We start from the raw sequence: 7,036 nt of genomic DNA, 5'->3' as shown, positions 1-7,036 counted from the left end.
TTTTGCTCTAATCTCAATCTTGCTCTCGCTCTCTCTCGCAAACCCTAATGGAGATCGTCCTCGAGTACGATCTCTCTCTGGATGTATCCCAGAGTGACCCTGAAGTGTACGGGAATTTTATCCGGGGAACTCGCATGCGTCTCCACTCGGAATTTCTTAATCCTGATGAGACGAACGAGGAGATGAAGGTCTCCCTGCTCAGCAAACAGGTAAATTGTTTTATCACTGTGATGTTGCATTTCGAAAACATGTATCGAACTTTTTTCCGCATTCGTTGTCTTGATGTTTATCTAGTGGGCTTCGCTAAGTTCGACCAGGCATCAAATAAATTATGCTGGTATGAATTTAGGAACCCGAACAAGACGCACATTATTACACACTTAACTTTTTTACCCTGTAAAGAGAACTATCATGATATGCAAAGGTATGCGGGAATCAAGTTAACGGAGTTGACAGTCGGACACTTCCAGCTGTAAAATTTAGTCTTTGCCCTCCACACAAGTTCTTATGACGATAAAGTCATCGTAAAAAATTTACTAGTTATATGTGTCATGATCCCCGAGTCCATACGTTTTAAGGGGTTATTCAAATCTATCTTAGCATGTTTTGATTCTGGATATCAACTTTCAGAATATGACATTGATCTTATCACCAGCTGGAGCAAAATGTCCAAGCTTCTGACCGTTGTAGGTGAGCGATCAGATGTTTCTGTAGTTTTTAATAAGGAGGCTAAATCAAGGATCAGCATGTGTATTGATCACATGTCATTGCCTTCTAATAATGAGGGAAAAGGGAAAAATAAAGCATTCCCTTTTGATGATGATAAAAAAGTGAGAAGTAAAATAGGAGGAAGGACAAGGGAGCAAGGGTTACCTAATTTCCAAGATAGAATCTTCAAACATCGAGCCCTGGATCCAATGATCAAAGCCGCAAATAAACTTTTTCATACCTGATAAACGAATCTGAACACAAAACCCAAAAACTAAAGCAAAATTTAGGGATCGCGAATGAAATTTAAACCATCTGATCAACCCTAGTCAAATCCCTAAAACACCATCAAAATTGCTAAAATTGTGATATTCAATAGTAAGAGACATATAATCAGAATTCTAAGTATCCCCCTATTAGAAACCCTAATCCCAACCAATCATCATCATCCACAACCAAATTCCAATCCAAAACCCTAACACTAAGTCAAAATTCTAAGTATCTGAATCAAATTCAAACAAACTGATCAACACCAGCCAGATCCCTAAACACAACCGAAATCGCTAAAATTGAGCTCAAAATCTAGGGTTTCAATCCGACAAATCAAAAGATAACGAGATCAATTCGATACCTTGAAGCCTTTCAGCATAACCTCCTTCGGTTCGATGGGATGGAATCCAGGGCCAAAATCTCGCCGTAATCGAGTGAGGGATTTAGGAGAATCGAGGGGGGGAAATTAAAATAAGTTTCCCTGATATATACCCAAGTTGTCAGTATACTGTTTAGTTTAATAATTTGCATAACCATACAATTAGGGACTGTTTAGTTTAAAACAAAAGGTAACCAAATCAATATAACTCTAGTTATAAAAGAAACAAACAATTTGTAGCTTTAGTTGTAGTTATACCTGTAAATAACCAAAACGCCCATTAATGTACTTATGATGATGGAAGAAATGACAGGAGAATAATTATTATCAGAGCAAGTGGCTGGTCTGCAGCCGAAAATGATAGCATAGAGGTACAAGTCTGAAGAGAATAAATCTTAGAATTCTGATGTTGATATATCATGTTCCACCAAAAATGGGCCTTGCAGACCAAAGGGATTTTCATGTTACCACAAGTTGCCCAAGCTTATAATCATAAAACAAATCTTCTTTCAGCATCATCTTTGTCATTTTATTTATTTATTTTTATTTTTTGGGTGAGGAAATGATCATGGTCAAGGACGGCAATTCTAGTTTCACATCAGCAGAAATAGAATCCAAAGATATGATTAGACTTTCACTTCTAAGTCCTTTTCAAAAGATGCTAGCTTCTTAATGGCCCTTTTTTACCTTTGTTGAGAGAAAAGGGTGGAGTATTCTTTAATGGCTTTGCTTCCAGCTTCATAACCTGCTCCAAAATATCGACAGAAGTGTTATTAAAGGAGGAGGAATAACATGGCTGAAACAAGTCATACGATTGATATTTCAAGAATCAACATGCTGTTAACACATTTTATGAACAAGAAATGTGTTATAGGGTTAGAAGATACTGACCAGAAACAAAACCCTCAACTTGCAATCTCTATTGTGTTTGTCAGAGATACTTCTACCAGTTTTCCAAAAACTACAAACATGTGTTAGCCTCCAACGTATAGAATGAACCTGAATCAGGACACCTATCACAGAGAAAAAATGAAAAAGATCCCATCTTTATCCATAATTTCAAGATTTAAACAGATGGGCAGTCTAGAATCTTAGATTCATGCTAATCTAAAAGGGGGAAAAATGACCTTTTTACCTTGTAGATTTGGCACGTGACCTTGAGTCTGCATTGAGTAACCACAATGATTGATCTCCAGCCAAGCTCAAACTTTTGATACATTCCGAATCTCAAACATATTGCAATTGACAAGGACCAAAATAGGTAGTTCTCCACTGGTTTGTAAATTAAACCAAATATATTGACTTGTAAAGTAAAGCAAAATGATCACATTCATAGGCAATTTGAAACACCACCAAACATTAAAATATACATGTAGATGAAAGAAATGAACCGTAAATCCATGATAAAAGCACAATCTATCTAAAGGGCTTTCGCTTCCCTCTGAGTTTCACCAACAGTGAGGAGATTATTGCGGTGCTTCTGAACTATTACCAGTTGAACTAACGGGTAAATTCAGGATTCATGCGTGAATATAGTCTCACATCGGGTAGGATAAGAAATATTTACAAGTTCAAGTAGAACTTGGGGCCAATACCTAGTAGCTATAAGCCTATAACTTTGAGGGTGATAAATGTTGATAAATAATTTGACGGATAATAGGCCTTATTCAAGGAAGAAGTGAGCAGGGTTATCTGTGGTCTTTCATATGTGCCCATAAATACAGACCTACGTAAAGCAAAACGAACTTTTATAGGTGTACATAACAAAGCTGAAAAGCTCTTAAGATATACTGAAGAAATACCTCCTAAACGCTCAAAATGCTTCTCCTTTTCAATCATCATCCAACTTTGTTAGTATAGCACCAGTACAACATATAATGAATAAATATCTCACTAAAACTTAAGATTGCTCCTCCTATTCAATCACCATCCAAATTTGTTAGTACAACACAAGTAATATCAACAAATACTAGATAGTATTAAGTGCAAATACAAAAATGTAAAGCAATTAAACAAACAACTTGGAAACAATATCAGATACAACAGATAAATCTCAGTATCCTAAGCATATATATATACATATCCATTGCTCTTATGCTATGATGCACGGATACGGATACGGGACACGGATACGACACGGACACGGATACGGGATACGACAAAATCCAAAAAAATAGGATACGGGATACGGCGAGGATTTTTTTTTCAAATTATTATTATATATAGAAAATTTTATAAAATTCAAGTAACAATCTAAAAATTATGAATCTATCACAAAATAACAAGTTTGTAAACAAAAATTGGAGTACATACTCATTCTATTAACAATTAAGTATTTACATGTTTATAATTTATTAGTTAGCATGCAAATTACTATTTTAAGCTTTTTTTTCTAATTATACTTTAGTAAGTTGTTGCTCACTGACTTTGTTTTTCTTTTTACAGATTATACTTAGAGTTAAGCAGCAATGAGCAAGGATGAAGGATCAATCAAAATTTCCAACACAATTGCCAAAATAAATATCCGTAATTCATTCATTAAATATGTATATTCATTTGTGTAATAATTCATTTGTGTAATAATTCATTTGTGTAATAATTTATTTGTGTAATAATTTATTGACTAACAAAATTATTGACTAACAAATAATTCAATTGTGTAATAATTTATTGACTAACAAAATTATTGACTAACAAATAATTCATTTGTGTAATAATTCATGGTCTAACAAATAATTCATTGCCTAACAAATAATTCATTTGTATAATAATTTTTTGACTAATAAAATTATACTGCAGATTCATTTGTTGATAAAAATTAAATGTTCAAACATTCCCAATGCTTAAAATATTCGAAGGTGTTGATATTTAAAACACAATAATGTTCACTGCAGATTCATTTGTATAGAAAATGAACAAAATTCCCAATGCTTATTAGACATATCAATGAAATTCATTTGTGTAATGTTAACAATTCATTTGTGTTAAGAAACTGAAATTGAAATTAAAAAAAATATTCATATGTTAGGAAATTAAAACTGATATTGAAACTAAAATTGAAAAAAATAAATTACCAAATGAAGAATAGGATTGTAGATCTGTGACTTGCTCAGCAGTATCACAAAGCTACATAAACAAAAAAAAAAGTTAGTTTTCTAAAAAAAAACCAAAGATAAAGAGACTGATAGGGACGGAGAAGGGAAAAAGAGGGAGAGATGAAGAGATCGACAGAGGCGAAAAGAGAGAGATGAAGAGATCGACAGAGAGAGAGACGAACAGATGAAGAGATCGACGGAGAGAGAGACGAACAGACGATTGAGAGAGAGAGACGAACAGAAAAGAGCGAGAAAGAATCAGAGAGAGAGAGAGAGACGAAGATCGAGAGAGAGAGAGAGAGAGAGAGAGAGAGAGAGACTGACCTTTCGTCGAGGTCGAGGTCGAGCGACGAGGACGAGGGTCGAGGTCGAGGTCGAGGAGAACTTTCGTCGAGGTCGAGGAGATCTTTCGTCCAGGTCGAGGTCGAGGGACGAGGACGACGGTTTTGATAGAGCTCAGATATGTGGCGGCGGCGTCTTCAGGTAAGTGAAGATAGGGTTTTGTGAAGATAGGGTTTTGTTTTTGGGGATTGGGTTTGGGTTTCGGGTTTAATTTTTTTCATCCGCTTTTTTTTTTCCTTTGCATCAGCCCCGTATCCCAACCGTGTCCCCTTACTGTTTGACCGTGTCCTCCCCATTTTGACCATTGACCCGTTTCGGACACGGATTGACCGTGTCCGACACGTGTCGTGCACGAATCGGTGTCCGATTCGTGTCGGACACGGGTGCGTAGCCTCTAGAGGTGAATCTGTGCTTCATAGCTCTTATGCACACAATTAACCAATCCCTACTAATATTACATTAGCAGATGCTCTTACATTATGAACAAATAATTTTAAAAAATAGTGTAACATAATAGGGCACAAAAAATGGTTTAACACAAACAACAGTCCTGTCGGATTTACAACCCTTTTTACTGCCTTCAACTCATCCATCATTGGTTTGTCTATTTGAGCGAAAGAAAAATAATAGCAATGGTAATCGACTGCTGTAAATATAAAGATTTGACTCGAAGCAGACAGTCTAGGCACAAGAATGAACTATAATAAGTTAATACTAATAAAAAATATTCTATAAAATGAAATTTTCATATCGATGTATAATAGGGCTACAAGTCTGGGGGTATCTGCATGAACAGAGAATTTGATGGATATCCAGTAGAGGTACGAACACCTCTCTACCGGTAACCCTCCCGTGCACGAACTCAAGGGGAGGTTGTTTCCAATTATACTCAGTTTTGCAAACATAGTTCGACCAGAAGTGGGTAGCTGGATGCATTTGTGTGTTGGTGGTGCAGGGTGCATATGAGTGTTGGGTGGGTGTAGGGTGTATCTGTGTTAGTGGGGTGCAAGCGGGTAGGTGGGCGCATGTGCAAAGAATGTAACTGCAACCTTAACCCTAAACTAATGCTCCCCTAATCAAACCCCAACTTCTCAATAACCACGCATTTACTCTAACCCTATCCATAAGGCTTTATTAAGCCAACCCTAAACCTAGTCGTAACCTTTTACCCTAGACCTTAATCTAAACCCTAAACCCTCCCCCAACCCCAACCCCAACAGTAACACTTAACTGCAACCTTAACCCTAAACTAATGCTCTCCTAATCAAACCCCAACTTCTCAATAACCACGCATTTACCCTAACCCTATCCATAAGGCTTTATTAAGCCAACCATAAACCTAGTCGTAACCTTTTACCACACCTTAATCTAAACCCTAAACCCCCCCCCCACCCCCAACCCCAACCCCAACAGTAACCCCCACGGTAACACTAACCCTTACCCCCATTGCCCTTCCTCCTATTTTACTCTCACCTTTTTGTCATCATCAAAAGAGAATGCTTTTTTTCCCTTATCCCCCATTATTAGAAGGCAATGACATGTGATCAATGCACATGTTGATCCTTAAATTAGCGTCCTTATCAAAAACTACATAAGCATCTGATGACTCAACTACAGCGGTCAGAAGGTTGGATATTTTGCTCCAGCAGGTAAAAACTACATAAGCATCTGATGACTCAACTACAGCGGTCAGAAGGTTGGATATTTTGCTCCAGCAGGTGATAAGATCAAGGTCGTATCCTAAAAGTTAATATCCAGAATCAAAGCATGGTAAGATAGATTTGAATTAACCCCTTAAAACGTATGGACTCGGGGATCATGACACAGATAACCAGTAAATTCTATACGACGACTTTATCGTCATAAAAATTTGTATGGAGGGCAAAGACTAAATTTTGCAGCTGGGAGTGCCCGACTGTCAACTCTGTTAACTTGATTCTCGCATACATTTGCATATCATGATAGTTCTCTCTATAGGGTAAAAAAGTTGAGTGTGCAATAATGTAACTCTTGTTCAAGTTCTTAAATTCGTACCAGCATAATTTATTTGATGTCTGGTCAAACTTAACGAAGCCCACTAGATAAACATCAAGACAACGAATGCGAAAAAAAGTTTGATACGTATTTTTGAAATGCAACATCACGGTGATAAAACAATATACCTGTCTGCTGAGCAGGGAGACCTTCATACCCTCGTCCGTCTCATCAGAATTAAGAAATTCTGAGTGGAGACGCAGACGAG

Source organism: Asparagus officinalis, chromosome 8 (genome assembly GCF_001876935.1).
Source record: "Asparagus officinalis chromosome 8, Aspof.V1, whole genome shotgun sequence".
NCBI lineage: Eukaryota > Viridiplantae > Streptophyta > Magnoliopsida > Asparagales > Asparagaceae > Asparagus > Asparagus officinalis.
This window is presented reverse-complemented; position numbering follows the sequence as displayed.